The sequence below is a fragment of the Ornithorhynchus anatinus genome, chromosome X3, assembly GCF_004115215.2.
Source record: "Ornithorhynchus anatinus isolate Pmale09 chromosome X3, mOrnAna1.pri.v4, whole genome shotgun sequence".
Classification (NCBI taxonomy): Eukaryota; Metazoa; Chordata; class Mammalia; order Monotremata; family Ornithorhynchidae; genus Ornithorhynchus; species Ornithorhynchus anatinus.
Window position 1 is genome coordinate 7,248,077 of NC_041751.1, and position 25,939 is coordinate 7,274,015.

A 25,939-nucleotide genomic window follows, 5' to 3' on the forward strand; every position below is an offset into this window, starting at 1 on the left:
CTCCCAGGTCCGTGCTCTTTCCACTAGGCCATACTACTTCAGTCTTTGGGGTTCAACAACGATGCTACTGATAGTAAGACGTTATCTACTATTTGTTCTATAACTATTATTATTATACTACAATGACTAAGACATTTATTAAGCTCTTATTATATGCTAAATGCAGCAGTAGATACAAAGTTATCAGATCAGACACATCCATGTCCCATGTGGGGATTACAGTTTATTTTAGCCCATTTTTCAGATGAGGAAACTGAGGCACAGAGAGGTGAAGTGGCGTACCCAAGGTCACACGCCAGGCCAGTAGCAGAGCTGGGACTAAAACCTGGAGCTTCTGACCCCCCCAGTCCCATACTCTTTCCATTAGTCCATGCTACCTCCCTAAAAACAAGTGCCAAATCCGGGTACTACTCTTTCCAAACTGACCACTTGCGACTGGGAAATAAACTTGGAGCCTGAGAGACGTGGATTCATTCTTTTGTTTTTAAATCTTACTGACTTACTGAATCATTTATTACTGAGATGACGTCAACTCATCTGCAACTGTGAAACTAAATGGTAGTTTTCTCCTGTCATTTAAAGGCTGACTCCTTACATATAGTTTGGTATCTTCAAATTTTCCTTGAGTGGCTGAGAAATGAACTTGGGAAAAATCCTCTCTTTTGTCTTCCAGCTAAAATTGATTCATCACTTTGCAGTTTGGGATTCACAGAACCAAAAAAAAAAACCATTTTCAATAGTTCATTATTCATAATAATCATAATTGTGGTGTTTAAGTACCTACTCTGTTCTAAATGCTGGGGTAGATATAAGATAATCATTGCTTTTATTGAAGGATTTATTCCTTTTTAGCTCATTGTGGGCAGGGAACATGTCTACCAAGTCTGTGGATGTTGTACTCTCCCAAGTGCTTAGGACAGTGCTCTGAACACAGTAAGTGCTCAATAAATATTATCGTTTGATGTCTTTCATAACACAGCAAACTATTCCTGAAAGGTGGTCTGGCAAGTTTTTCAGAGCCTTCACTGTACCCTGTGGACTCTCAAAAATACTACTGTCACTAATACGAGGGCAATTTGAAAGTATTTGCCTGTTAGTTGCTCTTCAACATTTTCTAAGATGGAATTTCCCCCTTGCTTGTTGATGATATCCCAGTTTTAGTTTGCAACTCATGCAGGGAACCAAGATTCCCTCTGGAAGAGTGTGCTTTGGTTGGGGAGTGGAAGAAACTCCCACAGGACAGGCCAATAGCAGCCGGGACCTGGAGGAGAGATTGAAAGACAGAGGTTGACTCCACAGTGGTCGTTTCAAAGTTTGCTTTTCTAGCAAAAGTAGTCATTACGATGATGATTATTACATATTATTATTATAATTATTGTGGTATTTATTCAGCGCTTACATGAACTGGACTAAGAGCTGGGGTAGATGTAGGAGAATGTTGGACACGGTTCCTGCGTCACATGGGGCTCGTAGTATGGAAGGGGAGATTAGGTATTGCGTTCCCCATTTTGCAGATGAGGTAACTGAGGCATGGAAAATGTGCCAGAGCGGAATGGTGGCCAGCTCAGTCACATCAGCATTCCCCTGTCCCTTTTCCCCTCCTCCTGAAGTTGTCCCAGCGAGCACCATTCATGACAGCTGCCCAAGACTAAGACATATCCCTGGATCTTTTCTTTTCCAAATTCAGGTTTTCGAGGGAGATGTGAATGTAGTCCATGTAGTGTTCTGCTTATTCCTCAAATTCCAACCCCCACAGACTGTGCCTTTCGGCTGACTAATGGGCTGCTATCTTTCACATCCGGGCAGATTATTTTGTTACTTGCTGATCACTCGTGTTTGTTTAAGGTACAGCCTGATGAACACTGCTACGGGGAGGAAAAGGAAGGAAGTAAAATAATATTTGCACAGTTAAAGTCTGTGAAACGTCTCAGCTCGCTCAGAGGAGAGATCTGTAGGTGTAAATTGTGCAAATGAGTCTAATTTATGTTTAAAGGGCTCCCACTTAAGTCTCCCTTTATCCCTAAAGCAAGCTAAAATTACCACAGATATTTGGGGAATTTGCGTGAAAACCCCCTCTTCAACTGAATTCCCGTTTGCTGTCAGAGAATCAAAAGACCATGTACTAGGATATTTTCTCTTTAATTGCCCGCTTTTTCTCCTTTCACCTGGATCTGATGCCTCCGCTCTGCGGAAATCACAACAGGGAGAAACGAGCCCAGTTTCTATCCCTTCTTCGGTATCCTACTCGTGACAGATACAATGGCAAATTACTGCAGGTTCGTTTTACATTTGTAATTAGGAAGTGGAACAGATGGTGAAGACTTGGTTTAAAGCATTCATTAAAATAACCGATCCTGCCAGATAACTGTTCTCTGTTCTGGGACTGGTGTTCGGTTGAGATGTACTGCAAAGAGATTCAGTTGAAGAAAAGGGCACTGAGAAAGGCAATTCACCCCCCAGGTTTCTGTTCTTGCAAATTTTGAAACTTTAGGAGCCGTTTCACCCTCCTTTCTATCACCAAATAACTTCACGGCAGTCTTAATCGCCTGGATGCCGTGGCCTGACACTAAACCGTGGAAGTGGCTGAAGTGTCCCAGCATATGCGGTGGGACTGAAAACTGAATCTTGACATTTGTTTCAAGCTCCGCTGGCGTGGCTCGGGGCCTTGAGCCAATCACCTACCTCTCCCTGTGAATTTAAAGAAGGCGTGTCAGCCCAGGCTTTGCAATAATGAACTATTTAGGCCCAGTTTCCTGGAGTATGGGTCATAAGCGTACTTAATGTCTTAATAATAATAATAATGATGATGATGGTATTTGTTAAGCACTTACTATGTGTCAAGCACTGTTCTAAGCACTGGGGTAGATACAAGGTAATCAGGTTGTCCCCCATGAAGCTCACCCCCATGTCATCTGATGCTGAGAAGCAGTGCGGCCTAGGGGAAAGAACACGGGCCTAGGAGTTAGAGAACCTGGGTCCCCATCCCGACTGTGCCACATACCTGCTTTGTGACCTCGGGCGAATCACTTCTCTATGCCTCTATAAAATGGGAGTTGAATACCTCTTCTCCAGTCCTCTCAGACTGTGAGCCCCATGTGGGAAGGAGACTGTGTCCAGCCTGGTAATTTTGCATCTAATCTAGTGCCTACTACAGTCCTTGGCACGGTAAGCATTTAACAGATACTGTTACTATTATTCGGTTGAACATTTTTTATGGTATTTAAGTGGTTACTATGTGCCAGGCACCGTACTGAATGCAGGGCTAGATACAAGCTAATCATAATAATAGTACTCGTTAAGCGCTTACTATGTCTCAAATGCCGTTCTAAGCGTTGGGGCGGATTCAAGTTAATCAGGTTGGAGCCCCATGGGGCTCACACTCTTAATCCCCATTTTACAGATGAGCTAACTGAGGCTCAGGGAAGTGAAGTGACTTGCTCAAAGTCACACAGCAGATAGACTGAGCTCCAAGTCCCACCTGGGCCTCCCAGTCTTAATCCCCATTTTAACAGATGAAGTAACTGAGGCACAGAGAAGTGAAGAGACTTGCCTAAGGGAACACATCAGACAAGTGGTGGAGCCAATATTAGACCCCAGGTCCTTCTGATTCCCAGACCTGTGCTCTATCCAGTAATCCATGAATTACTATCCACTATGATGAAAATGTTAGATTGGTCATTCAAAGCAGTAAAACGAATTGGTTCTTTCTAGCAGCACGTACAATTTTAATTAAAATCCCCTGATGCCAGGGTATCATGAGCTGAGAAGACGTGTCCAAGAACAACCTAAGGATCGGTCGCTGCTTCTCAAATGCTGGCAAACTAATCACCCTTTTCTCTTCCTTAGTAAGGCCAGAAGCAAAGGGAATTTGAAAAGAGGGCCTCAAAATGTGTTCAAATAACAAAAGTCAATAAATGACAAAAGAATAAATGTGACCCAGAGCTAGAAGCCTCTGGGGAGCTGCCTCCAAGAAAGAAATCATACAAATGCTACCCTGGGCGAAAGAGAGACTGGAATTCATAGTTGCACATATGCTGTTTGTTCAATTAGCCACAAGAAATGGTGTGACATCTCAAGATGGTATCTACCAGATGAATGTGACAATTAAATTAGATTATGTGTTGATTTCTAAAGGTTTGCCTTGACTTTCCTGTCCCGGGGTGCTCATCATTTTACTTTTGTCTTAACATCTTTTAGCACTAGAAATGAAAGGCAAATAATCCTGAGTAGTTCTGTCGTGTCATTTTTTTTGTTGGTGTTGGATTTTTTGTTGTTGTAATTGGCTCTGGTAGTGAAGGAAGGTATCTTTTTTTATAGAATAAACTTTTTTCTTCATTCACTTTTTTGCTGGAGTTGTCTAAACTAGAAATCTTCCGATTCATGAGACCTGGCCTTTGCTCCTCCTACCTAGACTCCCACCCCCTTCATTCCCTCTCCCCCTCCCCTGGCTTTAATTTAGAAGGGCAGGGAGAACTTATTCACAAGCTGGGAGCAATAGCAATTTAGAGTATTTGTTAAGCACTTACTATATGCCAAGCGCTGAGGTAGATACAATGTAATCGGACCAGACATAGCTCACATAGCCCACATGAGGCTCACCATCTAAGGGGGAGAGAGAAGAGGTATTTAATCTCCATTTTACAGATGAGAAAACTGAGGCACAGAGACACTGACTTTCCACAGCAGGCAGATGATGGAGCCACAGTTCTAACCCAGCTTCTGATTTCCACTTTCCAGGAGGCCATGACGCTTCCTCTGGATGGGGGAGGAAAATGAAAGGAGGAGAGGTTATTCAACATCATTTTGTGATTTTGGTGGCCAACACTACTGTGTTCTGGGACGCTGTGATGGGCGACAGCTTCGATAGACATGCCCGAGCAGTCATGGAATCGCTATGCTTTGATACATCAGTGGAGAATGAAATGCTTCCCTTCTAATGATGTTTTTATTTCCATATTTCATTTTTAGGAAATAGGTGCCGCAAATCTTTGAAAGGCATAATGACAGGTAAGATGATGAAACACATACCGGATTTACATTTTGACAGACTCAAATGATTTTGCTTAAAACCCAGTGGAATGGAGATGTTGTTGAAAATGTAATAACATAAAACTCAAGGCAAATATCATCACGCAGCTCTTTGAAATGCTGTTTAAGTGTTGGTCCTCTTTACTGGAGGACCTGTCAGTAGGATATGGGAATTCACAGAGGGCATCAACAAGTGAAGGAGTGTGAAGATGAATGGCACCTTTGGTTCTAAGTAAAAAGAGGAAAAAAAAAGTAGCATTTCTCAATTTAAAGATAACTCCCAAAATATTTAGGACTTCTCTTTCTGAAGTCCATTGTGATGGGAAAAAAAAATGAATGATAATATACAAATATTTCTGTGTGCTGACCTCGAATATATCCCCCGAGTTGGCTAGACACAACAGAGCTTGCTGAATTCATATTAGACTATTTAAGGAATGCATGAGGCTAGCTTAGACCATAGTGCTTTGTGATAAGTATGTTCTTTAATATTAGCTCTGAACCTCTCCTGCTTTAGGAATTGCAGCCAATTATTCTGAAGCAAAGTCAAGGCAATCCTCCAAAATTTAGGTAGTGTCATCTGCTGTTTTCCTTTTGAATCTTTGAAGTCCTGGAGGTGAAAGGATGATGCCTCTCGTATTATTACTGTTATTATTATGGTATGCGTTAAGTGCTTACTATAGGTCTTGTACTGTTCAAAGCACTGGGGTAGCTATAAGTTGCTCAGGTCAGACACGGCCCCTGTCCCATATAAGGCTCACAGTAAGTAGGAGGACTGAATGTCCATTTTAATTTCTCTGCAGCACAGAGAAATTGACTAGCCCAAGGTCTCACAGCAGGCAATCTTTGACTCCCAGGCCCCCGCTATTTCCACTAGGTTAGGTTTCTCCAATGGGATAAATAACTCCAGAGTAATAGTGAATTCTGCTTCCACACACAGCCCATCCATGACAGAGTATCCACGACTTAGCCTTAGCCACGATGGTGCTAATTTGGCTGCCTAAGTTGCTCTGCTTGGCCCTGTGAGGGCTGTTAAACCACAGCCCCTAGGCACTTCCCATCTCCTCTGCAGCAGAATTTCTTGGACGTTTATTCCACTCCCGTGGAATATGGACCGAGGACACTGCAAACAAGGCAGGGTAGAAGTTAGTAACATCAAATGTCTATTTATACCCCAAAATCCAGTTCCAGCAGGCATAGACCTCCAAAAGAGATTTCTTCCCCTAAATTTATATGTATATATTCCTATTCTATATCCACTATATAAAAATAGAATCTCACTCTGCCAAGCAAATAGGCTTCTATGTTGCACCTTCCATCATTATGAAAGAAGAAAATTAGATTTTTTTTTAAACTGTTATGCTCCAGTACCCTGAGTTAACTAGCTTTTACTAGATTTTCTCAATTGTATTTCCATGTTCTGTTGTACCAGGGCATCCATATGACAATACAGAGGCTTTGAAACATTCCCTAGGAAAGTTGCCAGGTGATAAAAAGAATCTAAAAATAAGACAGTTGGGGTGTGAGATTATTGTTTGAATTTTTTCTTGTTACTCAACTATTAGTATAGTTTATTATGACGACTTTTGTGGGTGGGGGATGCATCGACTATTTGTAGACGCGGGTCAGTCTTCTATCCCTCCAAATATGGCTGTGACCTAACATCCAACAGCAAAAGTCACTTGGATTTTGTCTTGGGGGGGCATGTGGGATATCAATACTTGGAACCGTTCCTTTCATCCCACCAAGGGCCGCCTCTTAATTGGTACTGTTGGCAGATGTCAGGGGGAGAGAAAATCTTGGCTTCTTCATAGAACGTGTCCCATATCTTCATCGTTACTTGTGATGCACATGGCAGAAAAGAGATGCTATTATTATAGCTCTTGCGTCTGCAAGCCTGGCTCAGCTTCACACACTGATGAAATGTCAGGATTTAAATTCAGGGCTCAGGCAGCATCCCACACACAGGCACAAGCTTTGGCCGACCCGGGGATACCTGGCTGCCTCGGGGCGGCAGTTGGGGGTTGGGGGTGACAATGCAGGTGGAAGGATTCCTTCCAACAAAATATGTAATCCCCTGCAGGTGGTGCAGATTGCACCCAAAGATCAGGATACCTGTCTTGGGGTAGGGAGGGGAGGGAAGGGTTTGAAAAGGAGGCGATTATTGTTTTGTCTGCATACTTGTTGGAGAAGCAGTATGGTCTAGTGGAAAGAGCACGGGACTGGGTTCCAATCCCAACTCTGCCACCTATCTGCTGTGCGACCTTGGGCAAGTGGCTGAACTTCTCTGTGCCTCGGGTATTACATCTGTAAAATGGGATCTCCCTTCCCGTTATTGTGAACCCTACATGAGAGAGACGTATCCAACTGGATTATCTTCCATCTGCCCCAGCACTTAGTACAGTACACGGCACAGAGTAACCATTCAAGAAATATCACAGCTGTCATTACATTTGGGAGGAACTCTTTCCCGTGGAAGCCTTTAACAAGTGCCTGAAAAATTGGAGCAGAGCTAATGTCCCAAAGCTCAAACCCGTAGAACATTCTTCAAGGAAACTTACAGTGGGGCTGGTTGGGCACATACGATCTTCCATATAAAGGAAGAGGGATCCTGACAAGCTTCTTCCTCCCTCCATTTTTCAGGCTTAGGGCTCCAGGAACCGAGGGGAAGCCAATGAATCACGCAGCCCTACGCCGGCACGTCCATCACCAGGACCCTGGTTCGCCACGTAAATCCAGGCAAGTTGATGGCGTTTCTCAAATAAGAAGGAAACAGAAGCAGAGAGGTTAAACAATTTAGAGTTTAAAAAGCCAGTGAGGGACCTGGGGAGTGAAAACCTTAAACCTTAACACTAAACAAATGAAAATCCACTCTTAATGGCCTTGGATGTCTCACTAACACTTAACATTATTTAGGACTTGTTCTTCCTTATCGTATCAGTACAAGGAAGGTGGACAGAAGGATCCATCTGTGAGATTTTAAGCTTACTGTGGGCAGGGACTGTGACCGTTACTTCTATATTGCACTCTCTCAAGTGCTTAAATACTGTGTTCTGCACACAGTAAGCACTCAATAAATATAAGTGAGTGAATGAATGAATGAATTTATGCTTGCTAAGCACTGGGTTACTTACAAATAGTTAGTTCTGACCCAGTCCTTGCTCCAGAAGAGGCTCACAGTCTAAGAAGGTGAGAAGAGAGCAATTCCACAAATCTAGAAGATGATTCCTCCCCCACTTTTTTGTAATGATAATTATAATCAACCCTTTCATCACTGTTCTAATGACTTTGTGTTCTGAATCACTACTGTGTTATTAGTGATTAGAAAAAACAGAAGTTTCAATGCTTATTTAGCAATAGGAGAACTTTAACATATATCACCTTAGGATCCAGTGAGTTAGCTGACAGGTTAAGGAAGCCGCCTAGTTCTGCTGCTGTGCCGTTAATGAGCTATGAGTAGATGAAGCATCGGATATGAGCCATGCGTATCTCTGTTGAACTTCTCTTCCTTAGGGAAATATTTTCTGAAATCCCACCCAACACTTTCTATTTGACAATGCATGATTGTTTTTTTATCTCAACAATCCCCCTAAGCATAGATGGTATATTTTACTTTCAGCTTCTGGGGGTGGTTTAATCCTTTATTCCAAATTTCAAAAAAAAAGGTGAACGTGATCAGCCGGGAATATAAAATACACATCTCAGTGAGGCAGGTTTTAAAACTTCAACAGAAATGGAGACAATCCCAGCTAATCCCGACCACCACGTGTCTGCTATGTGACCTTGGGCAAGTCACTTAAATACCCTTGGCCTCGGTCACCTTGACTGTAAAATGGGGATTAAGAGTGTGAGCCCCATATGGAACTGGGACTGGGTCCTACCTGATTAACTTGTATAATAATAATAATAATAATGTTGGTAGAGCACTGTTCTAAGTGCTGGGGTTGATACAGGGTAATCAGATCGTCTCACATGAGGCTCACAGTCTTAATCCCCATTTTACAGATGAGGTAACTGAGGCCCAGAGAAGTGAAGTGACCTGCCCACAGTCACACAGCTGACAAGTGGCAGAGTGGGGATTCGAACCCATGACCTCTGACTCCCAAGCCCGTGCTCTTTCCACTGAGCCATGCTGCTTCTCTATCTACCCCAGTGCTTAGAAAAATGCTTGGCACATAGTCAGCGCTTTAACAAGTACCATAATTATTATAATTACTACGTGAATTTCTTTTAGAAATAATCCAGGTACATGAAAGATGTAAAGTTACTCAACTGCACTTCCCCATTCCTCATTTAGACTATCGTGAAGGAGGAGTCACCAGGCAGTGGAGGAAGAAGAAGCCAGTCAATGAGTTAGGTAAGTTCATGCCCTCTGCCTGGCTCACAAACCCCTCGCTCTGTTTCTTCTGGTCCAGCTCTGGCTTGTTTTTGTCATTTAATGCTGATGAAATTGCTTAAGGAGTTAGATTTCCCTTCTGTGGTAGGTTCGGGTTTCACAGCCATACAGAGGTTTTGTAAACCTTTAATTTGGAATGAAACTTAATGCCTCGTTGTTACCAACTCTGTCAGTCTCCCGAAAGCCATGCTGGCCTCTCTCCTCTTTTCTGCATTGTTGAGCCATGCATTGGAGAGCATCGGAGAGCCTAGGTAACTGCGTTAAGCTCCGTGATGCCAGTGATCATCTTTGCTTGCCCATTGCGTTTTCCTGATTTAAACTCACTCATTTTCAGTCTACCCCTGGGTGCTAGCTCCGTGAAGCAATTCATAAGCGTCAACATGTCGTCGCGAGAAGCGGCATAGCGTGATGGAAAGAGCACGGGCCTGGGAGTCAGAGGATCCCAGCTCTGCCAATTACTTACTGTGTGAATTTGGGCAAGTCACTTAACTTCTCTTTGGCTCAGTTTCCTAATCTGTAAACTGGGGAGTAACTACCTGTTCTCCTACATAGACTATGAGGCCCGTGTGGGACAGTCACACAACAGGGTCTCATTCTGATTAACACCGATCTATCCCAGAACTTAGAACTGTTTTTGACACAGAGAGAGTGCTTAAAAACTGCCATTTTATTAATTATTTGAGCATATAGGAGGCTCTCACGTGAGCTTTTCATAGATTTTTGTAGTCTGGTGACTTGGAAGAGTTTCCCATTGGATTATTATTATCATTATTATCGGGGAAGCAGCGTGGCTCAGTGGAAAGAGCCTGGGCTTCGGGGTCAGAGGTCATGGGTTCGACTCCCGGCTCTGCCACTTGTCAGCTGTGTGACTGTGGGCAAGTCACTTAACTTCTCTGTGCCTCAGTTACCTCATACGTAAAATGGGGATTAAGTGTGAGCCTCACGTGGGACAACCTGATGACCCTGTATCTACCCCAGCGCTTAGAACAGTGCTCTGCACATAGTAAGCACTTAACAAATACCAACATTATTATTGTAAACAATAGTAATGGTAATTATAATGACATTTTTCAAGTGTGCGGTACATCCCAAGCAGTGTCCTAAGTGCAGAGGTAAATACAATCAGACACAGTCCCTGCCTGAAATGGCACACAGAGTCTCAGGGGGAGGAAGGACAGGCGTTTGATCCACAGAGAAATTACGTGCCTTGTCCAAGGCCACTTAGCAGGCAAGTAGCGGAGCCATGATTGGACTCTAGACTTCCCGATTTCCAGGTCTGTGCTCTTTCCACTAGGCCCCACTGCTCCTGTATTGAGACAACAACTTCCAGATCCCCTGTCCCATCCTCAAGCAACAATTGCCTAGAATAGACTGAGCGCAACAGGGCAGTCCCACATACGTCGTGACGCTAGGTATTTATTCATGCATCTCGAACTCCTATGTACATATTTATGGTATGTTGAACTAGTCTTTAACCAAATAATTCAGTCAGTCATCTAATTTCCTTGCCTATTTCCCCAAAAGGCCCAAACTCCCAGTCAGTCATTCTCGGGGAATCGATCAAATGGCCAAAGTCACTCGCAAAATTAAATAACCAGGGAACTGGCCGTATTTTATGCCCTAAGTCATCTACAACAGCAGGCCTATCAATCCAGGCCGTTGATGCCACAGCATCAATCTAGGACCCCGGGCCCAATTCCTGAAGCCAGGTGAGACTTGACTGGCATTGATTTGCAATCCAGCTTCACAGTGACGTGTGGTGCTGAATCCATCCCTTCCCCTGTCCAAGACCTGACAGTGTCTATGACCAGCCTTCGGACCCTTTAAGAACAAGGACAAATCCCAGGTGACAGCTTTGACAACCTTATATTTATCAGTTTCTTTAGAGGGAAAATTCAAATAGATTCAATTAGAGGAAGATCTACCATCTTCTCTTTTTTTCCTCATTTTAAATTAGGTGACCCTCTCTTGCTAGCGCTCAGAGAGTGCTTCGGATGCCATCTTTTAAAACGCAGCTGCCATTCTCCACTCTAACCCTCCACTGGTGCAGGGGAAAATTTGTATATCGGGGTCATGCGTGAATTGCCTCAGAACTAGAGCTGGTCTGAATGCACTGAGAAGAACTAGCTAAAGAGCTGTGCTCTCTTTGGGATCTTAAACATCTTTCAAAGTCTCTTCTTTCCAACTTGTATTTACCGCTATTTTCAAAGAACAAATTACAGCTGCTCTTTGGAAGGCCAATAATTGGTTTCCGGTCCCCTAAATTCAATGGTTTGGTTTGGGGACTTGTAGAGTAAATTGAGTTATTCCTTGACATTTGAGAAGAAGCCTACAATCTGGATTGTTGGGGGCAGGATTGGAGGAATAACTCTATTTAGAAGAGGCTTGGAGTTATTGACCTTGTAAGCAAAGTCCCTAATCTTAAAGATGTGAATTTGGGGGGGGGCCTATGTTCCAGGTTAGCTAGGCATAGCCTTGTAAATGGCGACATGGAGGACGAGTTAATTTGTTTGACTTTCATAATCAATCCATCGGTGATATTTTTATGTGCTGAGCACTGTACTGAGTGCTTAGGAGAGTACAACAGAATTAGCACACATGTTCCCTGCCCATAATAGGACTACAATCTCTGTAAAACACATTTCTTCAGACAGGCCAAGAAGCTGTTTAATTCTTTATAAACAGCATACGTTTCTTCCCTTGGCCTGCTGCAAACTCTGAGGTCAGGATGCCTCCTCTTTCTCATTTTTTCTGACCTTTGGGATCAGGGAGCCCTTCAGGAAGACAGAATGGAGTAAGTAACTGAGTGAATGAATGGGGAAGGTGATGGACCGAATTGTGATCTGTGAAAACACCTAGAGACTATTTGCCCTTGGCAATGCACCTCAAATCCATGGATTAGAAATACTTGGACACTGTGATTTTTATCTCTGCGGCTCAAGGGAGGGATGCATTCAGTGCTGAGCGCAGCGCTTTGCTCACAGGAAGAGCTCAGTAAATACGATTGAATGAATTGATGTGAAAACACTGGCCATCACAGTCTTGCTTATTTATGCTGCAGGCAGGATTAACCCAGAACAGACAGAAAGATTGCCACAAAAAAGTCCTTTTAAAAGGTTTAAATTGATAGCCACCTCCTAACTGAGAGAGAGTATTCAGCAGTAGATTAATCTGTTTGTAAACAGGTTCTATAAACTATCTTTGCTCCAACTAAGGTTTGTGTGTTCAAATACTTACAGTCCTTTGGTCTTCTCCATAATCCTTGCCTCCCTTGATCACTTGAAAACTTACTGATGAATTCCCCGAGTGCAATTTCACTACGGAGAACCATTAGGTTCCTTGAACAAGGCAGCCTTAACAGAGATCAGTATCAATAGTGAGATTTATTGAGTGTCTACTCTACGCAGAACACTGTGTGCAAAAAGCCTATGGGGGAGATAAAAGGAGATGAAAGACATGATCCCTTCAGTCAAATGGAGGAGCTGAAAGTTTTAGCTTAATTGATAAATGAACAAAGATTAATGCCAGACCAGGCGCCAACAACAAAGCGAACTGCTTAAACCCACAGCACTGTTATAAACAACAACTTCTTCATCATCATCATTCTTGGCTGGAAGGTTTTTCCTTTTGGGTTCAATGATTTGCTTGTTGTTAGCTTTCTCCTCCATTAGCTAGCTCAAGAAGTATTTTTTGTGGTATTTGTTAAACACTTACTATATGCCAGGCACTGCCCTAAGCGCTGGAGTAAATATAAGCTAATCCGGTTGGACACAGCCTATGTCCCACATGGGGCTCACAGTCTTATTTCCCATTTTACAGGTGAGATAACTGAGGCTCAGAAAAGTTCAGTGACTAGGCTTTTTCTTCAGTTCTGCATAGAGAATTCTATTCCAGCGTCAGACCCACTCCACTGAGTGGCTATGGCATCTCTCAAGCAGCAAGGCCTAGTGGAAAGAGCACGGGCCTGCGAGTCAGAAGGACCTGGGTTCTAATCCTGGCTCCGCCACTTGTCTGCTGTGTGACCTTCAGCAAATCACTTAACCTCTCTGTGCCTCAGTTACTTCATCTGTAAAAGGGTATTTAAGACTGTGAGTCCCATGTGGGGTACGGACCGTGCCCGACCTGAACACCTTTTATTGACCTCGGTGCCGAGTAGTGGCTTGCACATCGTAACCTCTTAAGTACCATTAAAAAATGGGCTAGAGTCTTCTCACTTCTAAATCTTTGAACTCAAAACAAATAGATTTAGCATTTAAGTCTGCATTTGGTTAAAGGAGTTCTGGAACTCAATGCAGTGAAAGTTATGAAAATCGTGGATCATTGCTCTGCACACAGTAAGCACTCAGTAAATATTCATTCATTCAATAGTATTTATTGAGCACTTACTATGTGCAGAGCACTGTACTAAGCGCTTGGAATGTACAAATCCTTAACAGATAGAGACAGTCCCTGCCCTTTGACGGGCTTACGGTCTAATCGGGGGATTAGACTGTATCAGTATCACTGATTGATAGATTCTATCCAACAGACCTTTCACACGGGAGCCTCCATTATGCTCTGGTAATTAATAAAATGGCAGTTGTTAAGCACTCTGTGTCAAGCACAGTTTCTAAGTTCTGGGATAGGTACATGTTAATCAGAGTGAGACTCTGCTGTGTGACTCTCCCGCATGGGCCTCACTTTCCAACAGATCTTTCAGGCTGGGCCGCTTAGAACAGTGCTCTGCACATAGTAAGCGCTTAACAAATACCGACATTATTATTAGACAAGGGACGATACTTTGGAGTTGACACAAAAAACTTCTTAGGAAAGAAAGCTGCCTTCCTAAACTGTGAATTATTAAAATCCCTTTTAGTGGCACGGCATTCCACTGCCTTCTGCCAAACGGAAATGGACATTTCACATCGTGACTCTAAAGCGCACACTTCCCCAGACAATTCTCACACAGCAGAGGAGACAACTGATGCTGCCCAACTTCTTCCGCCATCACAGCGGTCTCCCAGTGGCCCCACGGTGCTCCTGAGATCTGCTCCCCCGAACCTACCAGCCCAGGAGGAACTGTATCCAGGATGGTCACAATGGCTGGCCTTGGGAAGAGCCCACAAATGAAGATATCAATCAATCAATAGTATTCACTGAGTGCTTACTGCATGCAGAAAATCATAGTAGGTGCTTGGGAGAGTATGATAGATCTAGTAGCTAGGCCTGGGTCTGCCCTCAAGGATCTTCCAGTCTAACTGGGGAGACAGATACAGAAATAAATTACAGGAAGTGGGGGGGGGCAACAGAATTTAAAGATACGTACTTAAGTGCTACGGTATGGGAGGTGAGACAGGAAGGGGAAGAGAGTGTTCCCAAGTGCTAAAGCGATGAAGTGGTGGTCTTTTCTTGTCTTAGGCTGCCGAGTCATTTCCGACCCATAGCAACTCCATGGAAACATCTCTCCCAGAAGACCCCAGCTCCATCTGCAATCGTTCTGGTAGTGGATCATAGAGTCTTTTCGGTAAAAATACCGAAGTGGTTTGCCATTACCTTCTTCCGCGCAGTAAAACTGAGTCACCGTCCTTGACTCTCTCCCATGCCACTGCTGTCTGGCACAGGTGAGTTTTGACTTGTAGCAGATTGCTTTCCAATAGCTAGCCATTAGCCAAGCTAGGAATGGAATGGACAGGCCTCTGCTTGACTTTCCCTCCCATAGTTTCCTCCCTGGAAACTCTCAAGGTGCGATCCCAGGAGGGAGGAGTGATGGTAGGGGAGATGACAGATCAATCAGGGAAGGCCCCCAGGAGGAGTTATGTGACTTTTGAAGGGCTTTGAGCCGCAGAGGTAAAAAATCAGTGTCCAAATATCTCTAATCCAGGGATTTGAGACGCTTTGCCATGGGCAAATAGTCTCTAGGTGTTTTCACAAATCACAATTCGGTCCATCACCTTCCCCATTCATTCACTCATTTACTTACTCCATTTATTCTATCCTCCTGAAGGACTCCCTGATCCCAAAGGTCAGGAAGAATGAGAAAGAGGAGGCATTCTGACCTCAGAGTTTGTACCAGGCCAAAGGAAGAAACATTTGCTGTTTATAGAGAATTAAACAGCCTCTTGGCCTGCCTGAAGAAATGTGTTTTACAGAGATTGTAATCCTATTATGGGCAGGGAACATGTGTGCTAATTCTGTTGTATTGTAGATAAGAAGACCAGTGGTCTGTCACACATGAATAGAGAGCGAGTCCCGGGCAAAAGGGAGGATGCGAACAAGAGGTCAGCAGCAAGAGAGCTCACTGCGGGCAGGGAATGTGTCTGTTTATTGTTATCCTGTAGTACCCCAAGCTCTGCACACAGAAAGCACTCAATAAATACGGTCGAATGAATGAATGAGACACAAAAGGGAGACGTGGTGAGCAGGATGTCTCGAGTGGAGTGAAGCATGAAAGCTGGATTAAAATATATTCTTCTTTAAAATAGTATTGAGACTGATTATACTCCCTCCCACTTAGACTATGAGGCCTGGGTCTGGCCTAATTAGCTTGTGTCTATCCCAGCACTTAGTACAGTGCTTGTCAAATAGCACGTCCTTACCAAACACAATTATCATCATGGGTGTTTTGTTAGCAAGAGAAAGAGGGAAAAGCTGTGATCTCAGGCAGTGCTGCTTGGTCTTGTGATTACATCAATCTCAAATTTTTTTACAACAATCACTGGGGATTCTTGGAAAAAAAAAAAAGTGGTAATCCAGATTTGTCTCTGTGTAAATTGCCTTGAGCCTCATGAGTTTACTTCAGGGGCTTGGAAATATCTTCCCTCTTCCAGGAGCGGGAGGTTGCTGCACGGGAACCAGCAGTAAATAAGTTTCATGGAAGAGGAGAACAGTTTGGAGCCCAAAATGGAGAATTACAGGAAGAGGTAAGAGAAAGAACTGCTTCTATGCCCTCCAGTGGGTAGGTTTCCATTTGAATTTTTACATAAGATTCCCATTTAGAAGTAAACCATGTAGGGAAGTCTCATAAAATCCTGATTGTTCACAATGCCTTTCAGACAGGAGAGAATCATAAAAGGGGAAATAGGAAAGAAAAGTTATAATAGAGTATCAAATGTTTTTCATTGAAAAACAATAGAGCAAATGCAAAAAAGAAGTTGAGAAAAACATCACTAGGTGACAAAATGATCTGGTGAGCAATGATGATTCTCTTTCTGGTGGCAATTTGATCATAAGAAAATTATTCATTCTATCCCTAAAATGCTTATTTGAGGAAATATCACTAAAAAGAGGGATTGGAATAGCATATTATGTAGTGATTGCTCTTCTCAGGAGTGGTCACAGTGTGAATCTGGAATCCTACATTTGAGAAAAAGAGATGGATGGGAGGCATCATGCAACATTAATGGGGGAAACATGTCCTTTTTTTTTTGCGTTCCTTCTTAGACATTCAGCAGTACATCCAGGACAGAAATTAGAGGTGCTTGATGGTTTAGTGATGTTTCAGTAAAGATAATAATAATGGTAATATTTGCTATAATGACTATGGTATTTTTAAACACTTACTATGTGCCAAGCACTGTTCTAAGTGCTAGATGCACTTTCTCTGTGCCATACACTGTACTAAGTGCTGCAGTAGATAAGAGATAAACACGTCAAACAGTCCCCATCCCACAGTCTAAGGGGGAGGGAGAATAGAATCCTCATTTTACAGTTGAAGGTGAGACACAGAGTTGTTAAGTGACTAGCCCGAGGTCACAGAGCAAGGCAGATAGCTGAGCTGGAATTGGAACCCAGGTCCTCTGACCTCTAGGCCCATGCTTTTTTTACACTGGGCCACGCTGCTTGGCTAGTAAACTTGTGCGATTCAGGCATATGGCATAAACTAGAGTGTAATGGCGATTTTACCATCTGAGTCCTTTTCTTTCATTTTTATGTCCCATTTTTCTCTCCAACTCTTCTCTTTCTGTCTGTGTCTTTACCATGCTGCACTGTACTCTCCCAAGTGCTCAGTACCGTGCTCTGCACTTAAGTGCTCAGTAAATACCACTGACTCATTCTACCAGTATTTGGTGTGTTCTTTCTGCCTTTTTTCTCCCCTCAGCAGTCTCGGTGCACTGACCCACCTGTACCTTGCCCTTCTGTAAACTCTAAGAAAGATGGTCACCTCATTACTCCAAAGTGTGCCCCTGATACTGTGATTGCATATCTTTCAGGCACAGATTCTTCTGAGTTAGAAGTAGCCACACTTTGGAAGGATCAGGAGACCCAGGAGGTGAGCAGCATCCACGTCAGTAACCACGGTGAAGGATGAGGAGGCTACAGCCGTTTGCGGAGTTCAGGTTTGATTCCACAGACATTTAAGAATGTACACTTTGAACCAGGCCATAAATTCAGATAGCCTTCATTAATCTGCTCCCCAGCAGATTTTGTTTTCCATTCACCACTATTTACTCCTACCTATTTAGGGAAGCATGCTTTCTGAAGTGCTAAATTATTCTTACCTACAGGGCCTCTTTACCTGCTTTTTAGGGGAAATGAGAGATTTTCAGAGACGTGGGTGCTTTGTGGTTGATTTTTAAATGAAATGGAGCAGTGAAACAAGCTTTGGGATTAATTAGATTTGGTTTTTGATTGTCTGGGAACTGCTGGTTCATAGTTGGCTTGATCTGTGGTACTTCGGGGGAATGAACCACAGAATCCAAAGGCATTCTCGACTCAGCGTGTGGAAAAAATGATCGAGGGAAACTTTTTTTTCCCCCCCCCTCCTCCCGCACAAGAGGTTTTGGATCAATCTGAATTTCAAATTATTTCTCAATTCAAATATTTCTGATGAGGAAGCGGAGACCCATTTTATGCATTTATAATGTAAAATGCAACTTGTTCATCCCAAGCGCTTAGTACAGTGCTCTGCACATAGTAAGCGCTCAATAAATACTATTGAATGAATGAATTTAAGAGATGAACTCCAATTTGCCGTGAAGGATAAACATGGGCCTACATTAAACCCACTTCGATACTTGTGTTGTTTTTCCTCAGCGTTTGAGATTAGGCCAGACTAATAGAAGTGGAGATTGAAATCCCTAATTCAGCCAGAGAACTGGAGAGGCTCAGAAGGGAGCAGGGAAGGATTACTCCTGTATTTCTATCGTACAGAGCCCGGCTAAAGGTGAGGGGTCAAACCAGGCTGCGCAAGGCTCTCTGCTTCCCTTCTTCAACCTCCCACGTGACAATTAACGCCAGCTGTGTTGGGGACTCTGTAAATTCACTTGAAACTGCATTAAAGAAAACTACCAGTTGTTTCGCCCAGACCCCATTATTACCCTGGAATCTATCCAATATTTATGGAACATCCACGGTTACTAGGCAACCAAATGGTATACAGTATTATGCCAAATATTATGCCAAGATGGGAGACGAGAACCATAAGAAAGACAGAATCTCTGCCCCACCAGAAACTTACAAGTAGACAATACTGCAGACAAGGTAGTAGTAAAAACATATATAGTACCAAGAGTCCATTCCGCCCAGCCTCTCATCACCAGTTAGAATGTGGGCAGAGACCATGGCTACCTACTCTGTCGAACTGTAGGCTCCCATGCGCTCAGTACAATGTTTTGCACATAGTGAGCGCTCAATACTCACTATTGAGAAGCAGCGTCTCTCAGTGGAAAGATCACGGGCTTTGGAGTCGGAGGTCATGGGTTCGAATCCTGGCTCTGCCACCTGTCAGCTGTGTGACTGTGGGCAAGTCACTTAACTTCTCTGGGCCTCACTTCCCTCATCTGGAAAATGGGGATTAGGACTGTGAGCCCCAAGTGGGACAACCTGATTCCCCTGTGTCTACCCCAGCGCTTAGAACAGTGCTCTGCACAAGCTTAACAAATACCAACATTATTATTAATAAATATCATCGATTGGAGTAGCGGGAGTGAAGGCAGAATAACCAGTGGTATTTATTCAGTATTTAAAGTGTGCAGGGCACTAATCTAAGTGCTTGGAAGAGTACAACAGAGTAATTAGACCCCATCTCTGCCCTCGAAAAGCTTACTGTTTAACAGGGGAGAGGTGCGTTAAAAAAAAAAAAGTTATAGTTGCAGTTAAGTAGCTTGCCCAAGGTCTGGTAGCAGGCAAGTGGTGGAACTGGGATTAGACCCCTGTGTTCTTTTCACTGGGTCAAGCTGCTGGAGAAGAACCTGCCAATCAGGTCGGCACAACTCCCAGATGCCGTCAACATGAACTTTCAGAAGTTCCCTGGGGAAGCAGGAACCCTAGCGATGCCAATATTCAAACTGTGCAATGATTCCAAAAATTATAGAATTAGATTTCTCCTCTCAGCACACTCCAACCAAAGTTTTTAGTGCTGCGAAGTGGAATGTACTTTGTGCTTTTTCAAACTCTTCCTCCCAGGTTGCTCATTTCAATGACACCTGGACAGAAAAGTGTTTTATTTACTTTTTCAAGTGTCATCGCTTTAATGTGTAGCGCGTGATGAAGTTTAGTGTCAGTTTATGATGAAACTATTGCACAAGGTATTTTCTCAGCCTGTCTCCACATCTGCCCGCCTCACACCCAGTACCACTGACATTAGCATGATGAGATTCAGGAATATCGGGCCGAAGAAGCTGCCGGGGTTTAGTTGAAACAGGTGAGATTTTTATAACAAAGAGAAACCTGATATTTCTTGAGTCTATCTTTATATCTAATGCAGAGGAAACTAGCTGACCAAACAATGTGGAGGTGTAATGTCTTTCAATCGATCAGTGGTATTTATTGAGCAATTAGTGGTATTTATTGAGCACTTGACATGTGCAGAGCAGTGTACTAAGTGCTTGGGAGAGTACAATACAACAGAATTGGTAAACACGTTCCCTACCCACGGTGAACTTGCAGTCTAGAGGTAATCCAACAAAAGTGAAAACTTGCTTGTTCTTAATAATACTTCTACCAAGAACGATCTGTCTTTCTTTGAGTTAGAAGTTGGGAAAAAGAGTATGTTGGAAGGAGCGCTGTAACCACTAGCCTTCCTTTCCCTCAAACCAACAGCTGCTGACTTGGGACAGTAATGGTTCCATCGGGTGTCCCAAGAGAGTTTGGGGAAAGTATTTTATCCCCGGCCACGGGATGCTAAAGGAAGTGATTGGGTGCTGACCCCAGGTTATCCAGAGGCCATGAGAAATCCTGTGGGAAGAGTAGTTTGCTTTCCGCTAGAGAACTGTGCTTGGAAATGAGATGAGGTGTGGAGATTCTGCTGCCTACAGAGGGGAAAACCCCTTAGACTTAGAGAAAATCAGGGGTATTTTTGGCTTCTAGTTCTGAAAGCACCGACTGATTGAGTATTCTTTTTTTTCCCCATTCTTTCTGTGCAGTCTGTCAGAAGAGAACTACTTTCGGCAACAATCTGGGCCCAGGGAGAATTATCCTTGCCCTGCCACTTTTTATAGAACTGTAGCTTTACGGGAAAATAGAGCTAACGTTTCGGCAATCCAACGGAACGCCAAGCATCCAAGGGGTTGAGCGATTTGGCTTTTATTCATGGTGCTCTAGATTGCTGAGTCTGGTTTACTCGGTGCACGTGCCTTGCCATTACTAACTCAGATCTATCATGAGGAAAAATACAATTTCAAGTAGGGGTTGCTGATTTCCCCAAACCCTCTATGACCTTACTACTTCTCGGTCCTTTGTGTCCAAAGACATTCACCTTGGCTTCTTTGTTGAGTTCCATTTGGAATAATTGAATTCAACCTGTCAAAACCTCCTCGCTCAGTTGCCTACACCGTTGGATTTTCAGTCAGGCTTGGCAGCTCAGTTCTGCCGTGGGATGTAGTAGAGCATTTTTTGTGCATTGATAAATGACCGCTCCATTGCATCTGGGATTCGGGGAAGGGAGATTTGAACTTTAAATTTGGTAAGCGGCTTAGGAGGCTTTTGGAGGAATGGCAGTCATCTACGGTAAGAGCATTATTACTTCATCACCCCTAAACATTCATAGCTTTTTAACAAATATAATTGCCCTGGTGCCCCAACGCACAGGCTGGGACGGGATTAGGATTAAAATGATCGCTTAGGAAGGGGGAAACAGTGTGGCCCAGTGGAAAGAGCACAGGCCTGGGACTCAGGCATCCCGGGTGCTAATCCTGGCTCTGGGTGACCTGGGGCAAGTCTTCTACCTTCTCTGGGCCTCAGTTTCTGCAGCTATAAATTGAGGAAATTACACTTGTTCTCCCTCCTGCTTCAGCTGTGAGCCCTCTGTGGGACAGGGACAGTGACCGATCCGATTGGAAGGTACCTATCCAGTCCTTGGTCCTCTAGACTGTGAGCTCGTTTCAGGCAGGAACCGTGTCTATTTCTTGTTGTATTGAACTCTCTCGAGTGTTTAGTACAGCGCTTTGCACACAGTGAGCACTCAATAAATACCACAATCATTATTGTTAAAATACATTTAAAACAGACAACCATTTCAAGGGTAAAGGGTGTAGCTGGACTTCTATAAATTAAAGGTCTCTGCAAGCTGGATGATACGAGACATCACTGCACAGCAGTGTTTTTTCTCTAGGCTACACTGCTCGTTCTGGTTTAGGCCGCTCTACCCAACAATTATGTACTTTTCTCTTGGCTTTTTCATTTGAAATAGAGAGTCTATAAATAAAGTATAGCATTAATTTAGGATTTGATGCTTAAAAAACAATGAAACCAAGCAGATGGTGGGAAATAATATCTTGCATTTCTATAAATAAGTATTTGTCCAGTTGATGGTGGGATACTCAAAAGCCTCAAGAAAGCAAGGTTTTGTTTTTTAATGATATTTAAGCACTTACTATGTATTAACCACTGTTCAAGAAAGGGGTAGGCTGGATATGATTCACGTAGGAGGGGGAACAGGTACCGGATCCCCATTTAGCAGCTGAGGAAACTGAGGCACAGAGAAGTTGACTAACCCAAGGTCACACACCGCAGGTAAGTGGCAGAGCCAGAAACGGAACCCAGGTCCTTTGGCTTCCATGCCCTTTATCCACTAGACACTGCAGGTTATTGAGTAGGTTGATCTCCTGGTTGCTGAAGAGGAAGCAGCCCCATTTTGTAATACCCCGGGTGTCTAAGTAGCACTATTTGCAGTGCACCAGACCATCTTGAAAATGTGTCCTCTGAAGATGAGAGCTGGGATTTCCTAGAAGGAGAAGAGGGCCACCGCGAAACTCCAAGTGGGACTCGGAATTCCATAAGATTGTTTTATAGTGTTTTGGTTAAGATGCGCCCTGTGAATGGGGGTAATCCTGGCTCAGTCTTCAAGACCTATTCTGAGGGAGAGCAAAGCAGTGGAGTCCCAAGCTTTAGAGATGGCCTGCGAGGGGTCAAATGGGCGTGAGGATGGAATGGGAGTTCTAGGGAAGGTCAGAGCATGAAATGGTTTAACCTCTGCCTTTTTCTTGCATACTTCACTCCAAACAGGTCTCACCAAATTTCTCTACCAGCTGCATTGGATTCAGTGGTGCCGAACAAATGGGCTGTTTCTAGGAAAGCGAGTATTCGGTCATGAAACATCAGATGGCTCCAGAATGAGGAGGAACCCGCAGCCCGGGAAAAAGAACAGGAGTCGCTGCCCCCAAGCCATCTGGCTCCAGAGCCAACGTGGCTGCCAGGAGAGAAAATGAGGAATGGATTGGCTGATGGTTTGCCTGCCACGAGTGAGAAGTCAGACTGGCGTGGCAACCAAATTGAAGATGAAAATCAGAGAGGAGGGGAAAATCCAGAGTTCCCTTACAGGTAAAGAGATGATCTGAGGAGGGGTAGGCTCAGTCGATCAGTAATATTTGTTGAGCACCTATCGTGTATAGAGCACTGTAGTCACAGTCAGTAGAATTAGTCGATACATTCCCTGCCTTCAAGGAGCTAACGTTCTAGAATCAGAGACAGACACTAAAATAAATTATAGGTAGGAGGAAGGAATAGAGAATAAAAGTACTTACCAAGTACCCAACCCCTACCTTGCAAGATTGCCAAAGGAATGATTCCTTTCCTTCCAGGTGCTAGCTTTAGCTTAGTGCAAAGATGCCTAATTGGGCAGCAGTGTGCTCAGAGGCAGTCGATCGTATTTATTGAGCGCTTACTGTGCACAGAGCACTGTACTAAACGCTTGGGAGAGTACAATATATCAGCCACGTTACCTGCCCACGGTGAGCTTCCAGTCTAGAGGGGGAGACAGACATTAATATAAATAAAATTAGGGTTAGGGATATGTGGAAAGATGGGGAAAATGCCGATGTCTCTGGCATCTCCCCCCGCCACCCTGAAAGAATATTTGAGAGACAGGAAAGGAGGTATGGAACTATGGAGTGGGGAGAGGTAACAGTAGTAATAGAATTTATTAGACTCTCCGGGGCTGGAGGGGAGATGGATGGAGGAGTCTGCCAGCCCATGAGAGTAAGGGAGGGAGAGTGGACAAGACTAAGATTTTTAGCTAATTGTTAATAGAGCCTCCTTCTTGGGGCACGTCTGGGGGTTGGGATTTTATTCATTCAATCGTATTTATTGAGCGCTTACTATGTGCAGGGCACTGTACTAAGCGCTTGGAATGTACAAATCGGCAACAGATAGAGACCGTCCCTGCCCACTGACGGGCTTACAGTCTAATCAGGGGAGACGGACAAAACAATAGTAATGGATGTCAGGCTTTTAGTCACCCAGTCACTACTCACAAAGCTTCAGTAGCTGCAAAGAAAACTCTGACACCTTCCATCCTGCCCTCCAAACAAAAGCCTACTTTTCAAGGCCCGGAGAACGAGCGTGGCTAGTAGAGAGAACAAGGGCCTGGCCGTCAGAGGACCTGGGTTTTAATCCTGGCTCTGCCACTTGTCTGCTGTGTGACCTTGGGCAAGTCCCGTAATCTCTCTGCGCCTCAGTTCCCTCATCTGTAAAATAGGGATAAAGACATGTGGGATGTGGACTGTGTCCAACCAGATGAACTTGTATCTAGTCCAGCGCTCAATACAGTGCCTGGCAAAGAGTAAATGCATCACAAATATCATTAAAACAGGAGAAAGGAATTTTACAGGGATCTGAGAAGTAGCATGGCTTAGTAGAAAGAGCATGGGCCTGGAAGTCAGAGGATCTGGGTTCTAATTCTGACTCTGCCAATTGCTTGCTGGGTGACCTTAGACAAGTTGCTTAACTTCTCTGCGCTTTGGTTTCCTTAGCTGTAAAATGGGGATTAAATACCTGTTCTCACTCCTACTACTTAGACTTTCAGCCCCATGTGGAACAGAGTCTGTGTCCAACCTGATTAACTTGTATCTATCCCAGCGCTTAGAACAATGCTTGACACATAATAAGCGCTTAGCAAATACCAGAATCATAGCAATCCGGTAAACACCCGGGGACCGATAGCTGACAAACTGATCCTCTTGGAGGAGTTCAGATCAAATGTGGCCAGGAAGGTGGCTCTGGGAGGGGGGAAGCTCCCTGGACTTTACAGAATGCGAAGATTGAACAGCGATCCTCCCTGCTTCATTCACTTGGAAACCAAGGGTCTCCAAGGCGGCCAAAGCCATGAGAAAAAGAAGGCTCCGTTTTGGTCCCCCAACTCTCCCAACCTTCCTGATCACAAAGAGAGGATGATGATGCAGGGGGTTCTCCCCATCAGGAAAGGCAGTCCTGAAACCTCAGGCCCAAGAATCGGTGCGGAGGAATTGATTACAGTGCTAATGGCTTTCCGGCCCCACTCACATTCCTCATCCCTGCTTGTCTGTTTCTCTGGGGCCCAGAATGCCATGAGCCGGGAGGCAGGCGAGGATGCAGCACATTGCAAAGCATTCATGTAGTCTTCCCCGATGTGAGGCAGCTACGAGAATGAGAATCCAAGTGTTCTGATTCCCAGGGGCGTGTTCTTTCTCTAGCCCAACAGCAGGCCTCAGTGGTATTTACTGAGCACCTCAATAGAGGCTCTTGTCTTACCTTAGCTCTCCCTCTCCTGGGTTTACCTAGGGGCATCTCCTTTGAGGCTGATGGGGTAAAGTGATGATGAAAACAAAGACGAGAAAACCCACAGTTCTCTTAGAGGTAAAGAGATGACTTGACGGGGAAGGATTTATTGAAATTGTGCTCTTCTGTGGGGATGAGAGGACAGGTATTTAGCTGAAAATGAAATGGCGTTCTGGGTAAATGTATCTGTAAGGAATAATCCCTGGAGATATTGCTACTTTTAGGCCGAATCCCTGGAAACCAATTGACTCCCCATGTTTTCTAAGGCTTTCTGGACCGTTTAATTGATACTTATCTACAGAGCTATTCCAGAAAATCTAGACAGTCTCAACCTTACGTGTCTGATTCCCAAGTGCCACCGTGGGATTGGAAGTTGATCAGTGAATGGAAAAAAGGAAGAATTTAGGTTTTTGAAATTTCCTGTGACCATGAACTGAAACTCCAAGCCCTGCCGTCTATTAGTGCCTCTGGCAGCTTCTCCCCGGCCCGCTCCTCCTCTATTCCTTCCTTCTCCCCTCTCCCCTCCAGCTCCTGTTACCGCATTCATCCTTGTTTCAACGCTGC

The 25,939-nt window shown here is 44.0% G+C and overlaps 1 long non-coding RNA gene across 1 annotated transcript in view; it reads right to left on the reverse strand.

The window, feature by feature from the left end:
- Positions 1–4,526: 4,526 nt before the first annotated feature.
- Positions 4,527–25,939, reverse strand: part of LOC114807686 — a 162,143-nt gene continuing 140,730 nt past the window's right edge. Inside the window, exons 4-5 of the long non-coding RNA XR_003755761.2 lie at positions 7,590–7,784; positions 4,527–4,602 (exon numbers count right to left, since the gene is read on the reverse strand). This is a non-coding gene — a long non-coding RNA (uncharacterized LOC114807686). The remainder of the gene's footprint in view (positions 4,603–7,589; positions 7,785–25,939) is intronic.